The sequence below is a fragment of the Amblyomma americanum genome, chromosome 11, assembly GCF_052857255.1.
Source record: "Amblyomma americanum isolate KBUSLIRL-KWMA chromosome 11, ASM5285725v1, whole genome shotgun sequence".
Classification (NCBI taxonomy): domain Eukaryota; kingdom Metazoa; phylum Arthropoda; class Arachnida; order Ixodida; family Ixodidae; genus Amblyomma; species Amblyomma americanum.
This window is the reverse complement of record NC_135507.1, coordinates 87,001,097-87,017,012: the sequence shown is the minus strand read 5'-3', so window position 1 is coordinate 87,017,012 and position 15,916 is coordinate 87,001,097.

The following is a 15,916-nucleotide window of genomic DNA, read 5'->3' as shown; positions in this document are numbered from 1 at the left end:
CTGTCCTCGCCTTGGATCTCTCCAAGGCCTTTGATCGCCTATACAATAAAGCGATCATGGCGGCGCTCTCCCCCTTGAACATAGGTGCACGTATGTACATGTATATTCAAGCATTCCTTACTAACCGCATGGCCGAAATTCACTTCGTTCCCTATACATCCCATCCATACACCCTTAGTGGGGTTGGCACCCCTCAAGGATCTGTCCTCTCTCCTTTCCTCATCCCCCTTGCCCACAAACTACAAACTATCCCTCACCTTCGGCATACACTCTATGCTGATGATGTCACTCTATGGACCACCCATGGCAGTTATGGAGACATAGAGAATACTCTGCAGTCGGCAGCTATCCTCACCCAAACATATGCGCGGAGTATCGGACACTCATGCTCTCTGGAGAAGTCGGAGCTCCTCATACTCCGCCCCACAACTCGAAACTGCCCCACCGCCCCCATAACCGTGAAACTGGAAAACCGGTACATCCCGGAGGTACATACTCTCCGGGTACTGGGCCTCCACATCCAGAACAACGAGAAAAGCACTCTCACCATCCAGAAATTCAATCAGATGGCGGTTTTGATATCCCACCTAATCCGCCGAGTTTCTGGGCACCACCGGGGCACAAAGGAGTATGACCTATGTCGTCTCATTCATGCCTGTGTTCTCAGCCGGTTTCTCTTCACGCTGCCCTACCTGAAACTCCAGGCCACAGAAATCTCCACCCTTGATGCCATGATTCGAACAGCATTTATGACAGCACTACACCTACCACTAAATGCTTTAACCGAATAACTCCTCCAGCTAAGCCTACACAACACGATAGGTGAGCTTATCGAGGCCCACCGACAGACACAGTACATATATCTCGCGAGACCTACCACCGGCAGACACATCTTACGCACCCTCGGCATCAAGATACCAGCCACGGATCCCACGCAGCTCCAGGTCCCCCACCACATTCACCGCGAACTACTTTATTCAACCTCTTCCTAAAAACATGCACCGCAGCTAACACGAACCCTGCCGTAGAGCTCGCGCACGGGCGCTGCACAAAAAACTATGCCATGGAACCGGATGCCCTTTGGGTGGATGCTGCATGCACAGGCGAGGACGCGGTTGTAGTCATCACGAACCCCTCCCTACAACCGATTGCTACCCTTCACGTGTCCCCCACTGCCACTTCGGAGGAGGCTGAAGAGGCCGCTATTGCCCAAGCCATCACATGCACGGAGGCCCGGTATAAACTATCGGACTCTAAAACTGCCATACTAAATTTCGCCCAAGGGAGAGTTCACGTCCCTGCATTTCGCATATTGAACTCCCTCGCCGCACACCAGCCCCGCCACATGGAGCTGACATGGGTGCCTGCCCACTCCGGGAATCCGGGAAGCTAGGCTGCCAACGCTTTAGCCCGAGGTTCTCTCAACCGGGCACCGGCGGCCTCTGATCTGGGCTTTTCACGGGAGCGCATGCATTCCTTCAGTGAACTGACGCAGGCCTGCAAAGCCGAGCGTCGGCTGCACCCCCCACTCCCCACCTCCCTCGACAATTATCATCAGACACTTTGGAGGCGGCTCCAAACACGCACCTTACCCTCCCATTATATACGCTCGCGCTATCACCATGTCCCCACAAACCCCTCCTGTGCCCTCTGCCACCACCCTAAAGTCACGCCCGACCATATGCTTTTCCTCTGCCCGGCGGATCCTCCCCCGCGGGGCCTGGAGCACCTTACCACTTGGGAGGCTTGGGTGACCCTACTGCGCTCCGAGGACCCGGCCAAGCAAGCCATCGCCACAGGCCGGGCTGCCAGCGTCATGAGCCTCCGCGACATGAACGTTTGAGTGCAGTGGGGCCGTGCGCGGGCCCAAGGACCTTTGCGTCCTAAACTTCCCTGTATGTAATAAAATTTACACCACCACCACCCAGGTGGTCGAAATTATTCCGGAGACCTCCATTACAACACTTCTGTCTTCCTTTCTTCTTTCACTCCCTCTTTTATTCCTTCCCTTACGGCGCGGTTCAGGTGTCCAACGATATGAGACAGATACTGCGCCATTTCCTTTCCGCAAAAGCCGATTAATATTATATTATTGTCCGAAGCGTCCGCAACGCCAAACTTTACTCCTCTCATGTGTTGGAGCGACTTGACACCTGCTGGGCCGGTGACAATTTCTAAGGCATCGATGATGTCGTCAACAGTGCTGCCTTCAGGCACACTAGAGAAGAAGCAGTGCGCCTTGGGCGGCGGTTCAGCGAACGCCATCGCGTGGCAGTGCGGAGCCCTGGCTCCCACGCACGGAACGAGGCTGTGGTGCCTGGGCGGTTGGAAACTGGGCCGAACTCCTAGACGATCCGGCAGGTGGAATCCAGGGTCCACCTTGAAGCGGAAGATCGCGGCACAAGCGGGCAGAGTAACGGCACTGATCGCCGGTGACACAGCGCCAGGTAAGTAGGTGTGTCTATTATGACACTCTTCGAAAATGCACACACCGCAAACAGAGCCGATCCACAACTACCTAGGCACGCCATGTTATTGTATTCAGCGGCCAAAAAAGTAATCGCTTAGCAGAAATGTTTAGTAAGTTAGCTTAAAGACCTTTTGTTAAAGCATGCTTGAAGCCTCGATGATGCTGTGCTACAGTCATTGCAGCGAAATGTTTATGGAGCTGTAGAAAGAAATTAATTTTTGAGAAGAATAATGATTACTTTTGTTGTTATTTAAAGTATTCTCGTTGTATTGCGCGCGTAAGCAGAAAAACGGTTTTCTGTGCTATGTCAGAACATGCACATTTCCTCTGGCATTTGAAAAAAAATGAAGCTTGGTTTTCAGGAGAGGAAGTGGCCCATTAACTGTCTCTCATATCTCGGTGGACACCCCAACGTCTTAGGGGAAGGGGTAAAGGAAGGAGTGAAAGAATTAAAAAAATAGAGGTGGCTTTAGCATCGTCTTGAAGAGTGAGACGCGACATCATGTTGCACGGCTGCCAAGGGATGCACGGAACCTCATCGGCCGTTCGACGCGACGCGTGGGCCGTTGGACAATTTGAGGAAAGGACGCCTGTCTCAGATATCTCAGTGGACTCCTCGTGTGCACCGACGGCTCAGTTGTCCGCGACAGCTTCTCCCTTGCAGCGGCGGCTACCATCCCCGCCCTGCGACTGCACAGCCAGCAACACGCAACCTTCCTTGGCTCCTCTACCACGGCGGAGTTGATGGGGATCCGACTCTGGCTGGACCTGCTGCTCACCCTCGGCCCTCCGCCACCCAGCAGTGCTCTGCTTTGCGACTACCGCGCCGCCCTCAGCCGCCTGCAATCTAACGGCCGCGGTACCCCAATCGTGCGGGAAATTCGCTCGCGCATCGAGAGCCTGGCGCAGAGAGGATGTGCCGTGCGTGCACAGTGGGTGCCCGGTCACTGCGCATCGCCGGCAACAATGAAGCTGACGACCTCGCGACCGCTGCACACCAACTACCTGCCTTCAATCTGCCCCTTGCGCTGGAGGATGTGCGTGCGGCCATCCACGGCTATCTCTGAAAGTTTACCCCGACACACGCATCCAGGAGGTGAGCGCATCGACAGTATCACCGGCTGTCGCGCACTTACATGGTCACAACGTGTAATGAACCTCCGCGCGCTTTGGCTGCGTGTGGCCCGGGGAACGACGGGAGCGTCACGGAACCGCGACGAGGGATGTGTGACGGATGCGGTGCAGTGGAAACACTGGAACACCTGCTCCTTCACTGTGCCGCGTTCGCCGATGCTCGTCGCGATATGTTTGCGGACGATAGGGCGCAGGGCACACTACCCTACTCCATCAAGACGCTATTGTGGGCGCAAGGCAGTGCGTGCACTCGTGAGCGATCTTTGGTGAGCCTCTTTGCATTCCTCGAACACACGGGCTTGACGTCCCGTCTGTTCTCCGTCAGTTAGTTATACGCAGTGACCGAACGCTCCGCGAGTTCTACCTTGAACGATTAGCAACTGGACACCCCACTCTAGTTGTAGCCTACACAGTGCTTTGCGCGTCTGTTTTAATTCCTCTAAAATGAACTAATCACGCGCACAACCTGGACACATTTCTTATTGTGTAAATAGTTTGTACATATTGCTTCCCCCTATCCTCTCTTCCTGTCCCCTCACCTCTTTCATTTAATTTCTCCATTCTGCCAGCTATTCTTTATTTCCTCTGACCCAGCTCAGGTGCTTCAGTATCGCTGGCAGATGCCGGGGCTAGCAAAAATCTTTTCCTTCCTTTTTACTATTTTTTCAATAAAACACTACCACCACCACCACCCGAAGCAGGCCGTAAGGGAAGGAAGATGAAATTAAAATTGGTTTTGAGGAAAGGAAATCTTTTTTAATGGTTCTTGGAGAAAAGAAATGGCGTAGTATCTGTCTCATATATATCGTTGGACACCTGAACCGCGCCGTAAGGGAAGAGATTAAGGAGGGAGTTAAAGAAGAAAGGAAGCAAGGGGCGCTCTAGTGGAGGGCTCCGGAATAATTTCGACCACCTGGGGATCGTTAACGTGCACTGACATCGCACAGCCCACGCAGCCGCCGCGGTTGAGTTAGAACCCAGGAATTGACGCCTGTCTCACATATCTCTCTGGACAAACGGACCGCGCCGTAAGGGAACGCAAAACATGGCAGTGGTTTAGCTCCGCACCCGCCCCGGTGACTCAGTGGTTAGTGGGCTCAGCTACTGGTAAGAAGTTCGCGGGTTCGAACCCGACCGCGGCGGCTGCGGTTTTATGGAGGCGAAACGCTAAGGCGCCCGGGTACTGTACGATGTCAGTGCACGTCAGATCCCCAGGTGGTCGAAATTATTCCGGAGCCCTCTAATACGGCACCTCTTTCTTCCTTTCTTCTTTCACTCTCTCCTTTATTCCTCCACTTACGGCGCGGTTCAGGTGTCCAACAATATATGAGACAAATACTGCGCCATTTCCTTTCCCCAAGAACCGAGCAAAAGATAGAAGATAGAGAAGCCTGGGAGACCTTGCTGCGGAGCGAGGACCCCGCTAAGCAGCGACAAGCCATCCGCCTGGCGGCTGAGGCCGTGAAGCGACAATGTGTCTTCACCAGACCTTAGTTTGCGAGGCTCCTAAGTAGGGCTACCTTAGGCCTGCGTGCCGGGGGGTCCAAAAAGGAGTAAAAGGAGTTTCATTTCGGTGGAAAAAAAACGTTTTGATGATGATGAGAACCAATTATTATTGTTAGCTCCGCCATGCCAGGATATAAGTTGCGGGAGGTAAGTTTCCCTTGCCGGGCTTGTTGTTGGCACTGTATGTTTAGAAATGAGAGACATGTCCGCTTGAAATATCGGGGTCGCAGATGCACTTTCGGAAACTCGAACAGTGTGATCAGTCACATGACGGGCCTTCACATCCTCTTCGGTTGGTTGCCGTTGACTGACGCCTTCCATAGGCTCCATCTCGCCGGCTATGCGGCGTCTATTACGCTCGGCAGTCTGACGTCGCCGTTTTGCAAGGCGTTCCTATCTCTGTGCGGGCGTCTCCGCTGCTGTCTTCACCTTCTGACGCTCATTCTCTCTTTGATGAGTAGCCAACTGCCAGGCGACAACCTCAGGATCGGAATGGGTAATGTTCTCTTCTCTATACCGCCGTTGAGCAGCGGCTGGACTCTTCTGTGCATCCATTTCAAGCGTTGCGATACAGCCGCTGATTACATCTCCCTTTTTACAAGCAATGCTGCGCATGCGAAAACGCGCGGTTCAGGTGATGGACGCGGTGTGACGTCATACGCGGTGTGAAAACGGTGTGAAAAAGATTTCGCTGCTGGTAAATTTTAGTGGAGAGCCATGGTGCTCTTGACAGAGAGCGGTTCACGCTAACCACACTAGGCCAGTTGTTTTGACCCGTGTGATTTTAATAGTTGACACAGTGCTCGAAGACGTAATCTAGCCCTTTCAATATGCCGCGCGTTCACTGAGTCATCGGAGAATTGCCAGGATTTCGAAATCCTTACCATCGCCACCTGGAGGGAAGTGGGGGAAACGGGGGAGGGTCTTAACCTCCCAGGAACATCAGCATCATCCCTAATTTTTAGCTGCAGGTATTTCTATTTTTTACGCACATTAATTGTCGTCGGTTTTGGTGCATGCGATAAGCCAGGGCAGTAGCCCACCCTTGCTCGACGCTTCGACAAGCGCCTCGCGAGTCGGTGATTATATATTTGGAGCAGGAGTCGGAAGGTGCTAGGGCGATGACAACCTCTTCTGCGTGAATTGGTCACTGGGCCTTGAAAGTAAGGCCGTCTACTGTTTTGCCCCCGTGGACGACCGCGGCCGTGTACCATCCCCTGGGGTCCGGGCCGGAGGCGTCCACGTAGATGACTCCTGGTTTGCTCCGAAAATGGCGGTGCAAGGCTTCCGCTCGCGCCAGGCGCCTGCCATTATGGTCCTCTTTGGGCATGTTGGTGGGGAGCGGCCGCACGTGGAGGGTGCGTCTCCAGTGTACGGGAAGGCGGCATCTTTTTTCTGTGAATTGTATGTGCTGGATGTGAAGGCGGGCTAGAAAGCGACGACCCGACCCTGTCTTTGTGAGACGAGTGTATTGGTTTTTGAGGTGGGCCTCCTGAAGCTCCCTGAAAGTGTTCACCACCCCAGTGCCAGTAGGTGGCTGGTGGGGCTAGAGACCGGGAGGTCCAGAGCTCATCATCATCATCATCATCATCATCATCATCATCAGCCTTACTACACCCACTGCAGGGCAAAGGCCTCTCCCATGTCTCTCCAATTAACCCTATCCTTTGCCAGCTGCATCCACCCTTTGCCTGCAAACTTCTTAATCTCATCCGCCCACCTAACCTTCTGCCGCCCCCTGCTACGCTTACTTTCTCTTGGAACCCACTCCGTTACCCTTAAAGACCAGCGGTTATCTTGTCTTCGCATTACATGCCCTGCCCAAGCCCATTTCTTTCTCTTGATTTCGACTAGGATGTCATTAACCCGTGTTTGTTCCCTCACCCACTCTGCCCGCTTCCGATCTCTTAACGTTACACCTATCATTTTTCTTTCCATGGCTCGCTGCGTTGTCCTTAACTTAAGCTGTACTCTTTTTGTTAGCCTCCACGTTTCTGCCCCGTAGGTGAGTACCGGTAAGATTATGCTGTTGTACACTTTCCTCTTGAGGGAAATTGGTAAACTGCCACTCATGATCTGCGAGAATTTGCCATATGCGCTCCACCCCATTCTTATCCTTCTAGTTATCTCCCTCTCATGATCCGGATCAGCTGTCACTACCTGCCCTAAGTAGACGTATTCCGGCACAATTTCTAGGCTCTCCCTGCCAACTGTGAACTGTTGTTCCCTTGCTAGGCTGTTGAACATTACCTTGGTTTTCTGCATGTTAATTTTTAGACCCATCGATCTGCTCTGCCTGTCTAACTCGTTGATCATGATTTGCAGTTCACCTCCTGAGTGACTCAGCAAGGCAATGTCATCAGCAAATCGCAGATTATTTAGGTATTCTCCATTTATTCTTATTCCCAACTGTTCCCAATTCAGGCCTCGAAAAACCTCCTGCAAACATGCGGTGAACAGCATTGGCGAGATCGTGTCTGCTTGCCTGACACCCTTCCTTATTGGAATTTTATTGCTGACTTTATGGAGGACTATAGTAGCTGTGCAGTTGCTATATATATCTTCCAGTATTTTGACATAAGGCTCTTCTACCCCCTGATTACGCAATGCCTGTATGACTGCTGAGGTTTCCACTGAGTCGAATGCTTTCTCGTAATCAATGAAAGCTATATAGAGAGGTTGGTTATATTTTGCGCATTTCTCTATCACCTGATTGATAGTGTGAATATGATCTATTGTGGAATATCCTTTACGAAAGCCTGCCTGATCATTTGGTTGATTAAAGTCTAACGTTGCCCTGACTCTATTAGGGATTACCTTAGTAAATACTATGTAGGCAACGGATAGTAAGCTGATCGGCCTGCATTTTTTCAAGTCCTTGGCGTCTCCCTTCTTATGAATTAAGATAATGTTTGCATTCTTCCAAGCTTCTGGTACAGTCGAGGTCATAAGGCATTGCGTATACAGGGGGGCTAGTTTTTCTAGCACGATGTCCCCTCCATTACAGAGCTCGTTCCATGATTTTGCGGAGACGACCTTAAGGGCATCCTCTTCCTTTTTCCGGCGGGCGGAATCAAGGGTCCGCCTTGAAGCTGAAGTATCGGCACTGATCGCTGGTGACCCAGCACCTGGTAATCATTTAAATGTCAGAAATGAACGTGTCAGTGACACCGAACACTTGCTCACCGCAAATGGAGGCAATGCTTACTTGGTTAGGCGCCGCTATCTAATGCATTCAGCGCACAAAAAGTTAGTTGTTCAGTAAGACGGTTCTGCTCAACAAATTCAACGTCTAAGTGGAACCCCAGCTTGCGTTCGACGCTGATTGCGTACTGGCGGCGTAGCCTCGAAGTTTTAATCAATGTCAAATTAGAATCTGAGATTTAGGCGAAGCGGAGACGATATTTTTACTCTTTATTTTGCTCTACCCTGTCGACGACGAACAGCAAAAAAAAAAAAATCTACCGTGTGCCGGGCAATGAAAATTGGCCTTTAAAAAGTGAGCTGTTTGAGGAAAGGAAATGGTGCAATAATTGTCTAATCTCGGTGGACACTCCAACCGCACCGTAAGAGAAAGGAGGAAAGTCGTAGTGAAATAAAAAATAAAGTGTGTCCATAGTGGAGGGCGCCAGAATAATTTAGACAACCTATAGATTTCTGAATTGCATTGACATCGCACAGCACACAAGCGCCTTTCGAGTTTTGGCTCCATTGAAACGCTGGCTCAGCCGACAGGATTGATCCCGGGTAGTCTTGCGCAGCCGTCTAGTGCCCTTTTTCTGGAGGGGCCGAGGCATCGTCGACTTGATATACTGCATAATTCTTCGTCACACTCGTCTCATATTCACATTGTAAAACATTGTGTCCGCCTCTGACATCCTCACATTAACATTCAGTTGTTCAGACATGTGGATTGCTGCTTTAGACGATTTGAATTAAGGACCAGTAGACTTATAGCGCAAATCTGTAACTGCTACGTAAGTAATATAATCCTGAAGTTATCATGCGAAGGTTGCATTCATTCATTGGAACCTGTATTCTTGCAGATCGGTGAACCTGAACATCTACAATGTATGTAGCGAAGCTGGGTGGTTCAATGAAAATAAAATTTCTTTAATGGAAAATTTTGCTGCCGAGCACAAGACGCAAGATGCCATCTGCCCCTGCATGGTTTGTGTTAATCCAACAAAAATAGCTCGAAACTTACTTTCTTTAAGCATGGCAAATTCAATGGTTTAGTGTCTGTATTCAGCTGTTTAGAATGTTACTCAGCTGAGGCTGGCAGTAGGCGATTCTAGAAATTACAGTGAAGACAATGCACCTCATTCACTCTTTATGCCTCCGAAATCAGTCTGATAACGATAGGAATTCGATAAGGAAGAAATGCGCTTTTTTGCCGGATTCTTAGCCGAGCAAAAGCACTGAACAAGGGACAGACAAAGCACAAGACACACCAAATGAAATTTCGTGTTTAAGCATGGGCTAATGTTCAAAGTATTCCACATGTGAATGAAATAATTTTTAACCGGGTTGTGGTTCTACTCGACTGAAGGATTAAACCATGCCGAATCGTAAAACAATTCCGACTACCACGAGGGTACGAACACCATTCCGTCCGTAATAATTCCCAGGGTTTTGGCGCTGGCAGTCATCATCATGTTTTTTTTTTTCAAAAATTTACTGCAACGCCTCCCGTTCATTAATAAGCAAGAAATTAGCGCTGAGCGTTGAAAATACTCTACAGGTAATAAAAGAGTTCAAGATGGATTTCCTATGCCACAGACAGCGGGATAAGCTGAACAAAAAATTTCTCGGTACCAGAGTAGCACAGCTTGCATCAGCAAACATACCATGACCATTCAAGGTATTCACTAAGGTAATCGTTGAAAAATTGGAGGAATCTTAGAATTTCGTTGACCAAAGAAGGTGTCTGGCCTTCCTAACGGCGAGTAGCTGTGGCCCATGTTCACACCTTGAACAAGGTGATAAAGATGTACGCAAAATATAAGCAATCGCGATATAGTGCTGCGCGTAGTAGGAGTAAACCTTTCACTTATTTGAATCCACAGCAGTCCTGTGGTCATTGGCTTTCCAGTGTTTAAAAGATTAGTATGCAAAGCTGCTGAAAAATACAACTATAGCGTCCTTATAGGTACAATATAAATCCGTAAGGAAAGTGATTGAATTCAAGTCAGAAAGGGCGTCCGTCCTGGGCGACAGTGTCTATTCAGTACTATTCATCGCGCGTTAATATTATGTTTTCAGGACCATGGACTGAGAAGAGTTAGACTAGCTGATCGGTAATAGCCGGGCAATTCCCGATTGGCTGATCACGCTGCATTGATAAGTAGCTTTGGGGTCTGGTAGCAAAGCAAGATTGAGTACCCAGACAGGCAAAGTAGAAAGGTGGCCCTTCAAAATCTTGCAGAGACGTGCAAAGCTTTCTTCGCTAGTCTCGGAAGGCCAGAGTATTTTATTTTTGAATGCGAAACATGAATGCAACTACTAAGGGCATATAGCCGCTCATTATGGCCACGCGAGTGAAATAAGCTGGAAAATAAACATGTTTAATTTTGCCTCCTGTATTTAGCAGCAACTCTCTGGTCTGGAATAGCCAATTTCCAGCAACTTTCACGACGAAAACATTAAACATTTTTATCTTTCCCGCACTTACATAAGAAGCGTAAACATTGCCTATGCTTACGGAAAGCCTTGTAATTAGGCTGCGGAAAGCACAGCGGGTCATGTGAATCAACATGATAGACGCACCGTTAAGACATAGGAAGAAAGAAGATTTGTCCAGAGAACAAACTCGGCTAAATGATAGCGTATTTGAAATCAAGAAGAAACGTAATTGCAAGTAGTAGTGATGTGAAGGCAGATAACCGATGCATGGTCATAAGTGGTAGAAATGTATCGTAGGAGGAAGCAAGCGAAACAGTCGGTCGCAGAAAATCAGATGGAGAGATGAGATTAAGTAGTTTCCTGGGGTTAGGTGGCCTAACATGTCAAAGGACACGATTAGTTTGAGGGATATGGGAGAAGCCATTGTCCTGAACTGGGATTAGCCAGGCTGATTTACAAGAGTGTTATAATTAGTGAGATATTATAGAGCACGCGGCCTCATATGAGACTCCAAGAGAATCTTGTGCCATTCAGCAAACTGCAATGGTTAGAAGGCCTGTTGGAATGCATTCGGTGTCACAACACGCAATAATTGCGACATTGTAGCAAGACAACAGCGTCAAAATGACGTCGGCAACACTTCCACGCTGTTCTCAACAAATCCGTCTCCGGCAAACGACGAGTAGTCATCTGCATATGTTAACTGCGAAGTAACGAAATAGTTTTGGAATACCTTACCGATTGGTTGAACACAACCATGAATTGAACCAAAGGGCCATTAGCGTAAGCCCCCGATAACTGTACAGAACAACGTTCACACTAGCCATGCATAAAAAAATGAAGAATTATAAAATGCCATGTCTCGGCAATATCCAATATACAGGTGGTCCCACATAATTTGAGCCAAGGTTTTAAAAATGAAAGGAACTTCGAACGCGAATGGATTCGAGTGCATAATTTTGGCACTAGCCAAGAGTTACTGAGGCTTTTTTTTATTTTCCCCTTAACTAGTTCTTTTGCTTTATTAATTTCATAAAACTTTTCCAGCATTCGCTGCATACCCCAAGCGTGATACGCAAATTTGCAGAGAACCTTACGAAACCTAAAAAAATTGTTTCATACACGATATGTCTCACGTGCTCCTTTTTTCCGCGTCTCAAAGAAAGCCCGCCAATTTGAAAAATACCACGTGACAGGGCGCTTGTGTTTAGTTAATGTGCTGCTCTCAAGCGTGCGATGGATGAACAAGGTCGGCTGCAGCGCGACGGTTGCCCGCGACAGGGTGCTATACCTGATGGAGGTATCTGGGCATACGGCTCTTATCGCATGACACCGGAAATGCATGATGCTGGCCGAGCGTCGCCGAAGCGGCCAAGCGTCCAAGGCTGCGTAAAAGAGATAAAACAGCATATTGATTCTGTTTCAAAGAAGCAAATGTCGAAGCACGTGAGAACGATAGAAGGCGATAAAGGCTGCTACAATTTTTCCTTTGTATACAAATTACCTTTTAGTAGTTTTCGAATTCAACGAGCATACTACATGGAGATGGCTGGAAGTTGAAAGAGTAAACTTTAATTACCACAGGTACCGGTAATTAGGGAGTGACGGGAACTGTGTGGCCCCCAGGGGGGGGGGGGGGCAACGTCCTGGGCCTACGGAATGAGTGCAGGTTGAGTGGATTCGTCTGGCTGTGTGAGGAGTTAGTGCCAGCTTTCCGCTAAGGGGGCTGGAAGGAGGGCTCACAGTGCCCGGTTATTTTCGCATCACTTAGAGGATGTGCGCTCAGCTGGGTAGTGAGTTCTCCGTTTTTGTAATTTTGGCATGTGCGGTCGTATTCCCCGTTGGTGATTAGTGATAGCCTGGAGTGGCTAAGTATTGAGTGCGTCTGCAATCTGCGGAGCAGGGTGGCTTGGGCCTGGCCGAGGTGTGGGCGGGGAAGTGGGTAACAGCGTCTTGTTTCTTTATTAAAATGCTTGATGCCGGCAAAAGTCTGCGGGGCTTCAGCGAGGGAGTCTGCATCCGTCGGGCCGGCCGCCCAGCAGGGGCCAGCATTAAACCACTTGCTGCATGACTTAGTCGCTTCAGCCAGGGTGTCGCGGCCGCGCGCGCATCACTCTCTCTTCAGAATCCCTTGTCGATGGTGTTTATGCAATGCAGTGTGATGGAACGGCGACGACATCAACGTATGCGACCTGCAAGGTGACCGCGTCTACGACAAAAGGAAGACTAAGGCGCCCACGAAGGTATGTACGTAACCGGCTCCAAGGCACGGTAGCCGAGAAGTGCTGCGCGACTGCTGCAGAGGCGGGCTGCACCACAGACGATCCCCGCCACGGTACGAGCACGGAAAGCTAGCTTCAGACGGTTGAGACTTTGAACCACGAAAGCTGGAAGTGGACATGAAGCGACAGACGAGTGCGGCCAACGTCGAGCTGCGGAAACGTGAAGCGAAGGCAATTCGGCAACGTCGTGAAAACTATCCGGAGTTGCGACAACATGAAGTCGAAGCAATGCGGCAGAGGCGGAACAGAAGGCTCAGGCAAAACATTTCACCCGCGGGACTATAGAGCTTTCTAAATCATACACGAAATCAGTCTTTATTTGTCTCTGCCGAGTTTTTTGGCCCACCTCTTCTTTCGTTCATAAGTATGGGATCGACTCTTCTTTAATAGGAGGGCGTCCCGCGAAATTTCCCGATGTTTGTTCGTTCTTGCACAAAGCCGGTGGTACGCGGCTACAACATTTGCTTTCGCGAAAGGCAGCTAGTTTTATCTAGAATGACTGGAGCCGCGTTCAAAGAATTCTACATTGCTCGAGATTGCGTAGTTACCTTTGGGACTCGACAGACGGTTCTTTGCCTGCCTTAAATTCACCGCGGCCGAGAGAAGCAGGAATCCTTTCTTACGTAGACTGCCGAAGTTAGCGTGCTCGTCTCACACTCCGGAGGCCCTTATTCGATTCCCCAACCCGTCCTATTTCCTACACGGATTTATTTATTAATCCGTCACGCAAGTTCCGCTCACGGCCAAGAGCAGTGACTCCGGCGACACCGGCTTTTCGGCGACTTAAAAAAAAAAGATGCCGCAGTGGAGGTCTCGGGAATAATTTCGACCAGCTGGGGATCTTTAACGTGCACTGACGTCGCACAGAACACGGGTCCCCTAGCGTTCGAACCCAGGTACTCTGAATCAAAAGCCGAGCGCTCTATCCACAGAGCCACCACTGCTTTTTTTGTCATCGTTGCCTGTTTCGAAAGTTTACAACAGATAAAAAACATGTTCTGCACTATATTCTCAAACACCAAGAGAGCACATGGGTTTCACTCACGTGAGAAAATCAAAACTGATTCAAAGAAAACAACTCTCCCATTAACTCGATAACTTCATGTCCAGAACATAGATCATTGTACACCTAACGTAGCTTACATATGTTTTCTTTCATGTAATCTCGGTCAAACCGCACATCTTCATCGCAGTGTCGTACAGCCATCCTGTGTCGCCAAATGCTGTGCAGGCCAAGAAGGATATTTGCATCGTATTGATAAAGATCCGGCACAACGTCCAGGAATCGTATCCCATACGGCGTCAAGAGCAAGTCTTTCTTTATTGTACGCTGGAGCACGTCCCAAAAGAGCAGCGCCTTTCAGCAATCAATAAAGGCGTGTTCTATTGACTCTGGTTTGTAAAATAAAAAGCAGTCAGCACCCTATGGAAAAACAATCCCTTGTCCTCCATCCATGTTTTAACCGGCAACGTACCGGTGTGCAACTTGATGAAAGACGTCTTCCCACCCGCTGGCAACACCATTTTCCTTATACTTTTTAAAGCATGTCCTCCTTGGTCTCCACTATACAGAGATCGATATATTGGTTCAGGGGCGACACAGTCAAGCAAATCTTTTAGCAATTTCTAACGCGTGACATTTTAAAGGTATCGCAAACTGAACCGAGCATTTAGAAACCGGAAACAAAGACCAGTTCTTTCAAAAATCTACTTGCACTGTATCGCATCCCGTCTACAGTGGAAGTAACACAGTTTGGAAACCTGAAGAAAGCCTCACTTGAATAAAATTCCGCAAGAAAGGGTCGCGTTGATCACGAAGAAAGAAATCTTGACACCACCTGCCTCATGTACAACTGTGGCAAAGAAAGACTCCCTTTTCTCAAACGCAGAAAAATTATCACGTTCAGTCCTCTCTCATGAGGGCTGCCACACAAAACTGAGCCACCACGGCAGGTTACGTGTTCGGCATGAAAATTTGTTTTCAGGAAGGGTAAGGTAGTATCCAGTACATGGAACATATCTGTACATGTCAGATATTCGCGCCTGCGCTCGGGCGCTTACGCGCGCGTCCGAAGCGGGGAACGGTTTGCAACAATAGAAGAACCGCGGGGCTCTCGGGGACTCTTCATGACTTGAAGCACTTTCAGGTTCCTGGAACGATTCTTCTTGTCCCTTCAGCGCCGCCCAAATCGCCTTTCTTCACTCTTGAAATTTTTCCGTCGGCTCGAGAGGGGGAACGAGCCAGTACAGCGAGCATGGAGGTGGATGCCTTTTTCGACGCCCGTCGCGGCGCGGCGCTGGGTGCGCAATCGTTGCGCACAATCGCGAGGAAGTGTCCATGGAGTTGCCACTTTACTCACATCGAGTTTCAGGATGGTACGCGTGGCTATAATGCGATTTGGATCTCGAATGTCTTGATGTACCTGCCACGTGATATCCTGAGTCGAGAGAGCTGCTCGAAAGCAAATCATGGACGGGGGAAATCTGTCTTCTCCATTGGCGTGCGCTTGGAGCCCATTTAAGACAACGTGCTCTATTACATGACGTTTGCGGAATTTGGCAGAGGTTCAGAATCTCGAGTCTTTTTACCCGTTTAGGAATGGTATCTGTTACAGAAAAATTGAAATTGATTTTTTTTACGCACCGCAGTGGCGCAATGGTTAGCGCGCTCGGCTACTGATCCGGAATTCGCCGGTTCGAACCAGCCCGTTGCGGCCGAGTTTCGATGGAGGCGAAACGCAAAGGCGCCCGCATGCTATACTATATCAGTGCACGTTAAAGATCCCCATGTGGTCAAAATTATCCCGCCACCTCCACTATGACACTTCTTTCTTCTTTCGCTCCTTCCTTTATATCTTCTCTTACGGCGCGGTTCAGGTGTCCGCCGATATGTGAGACA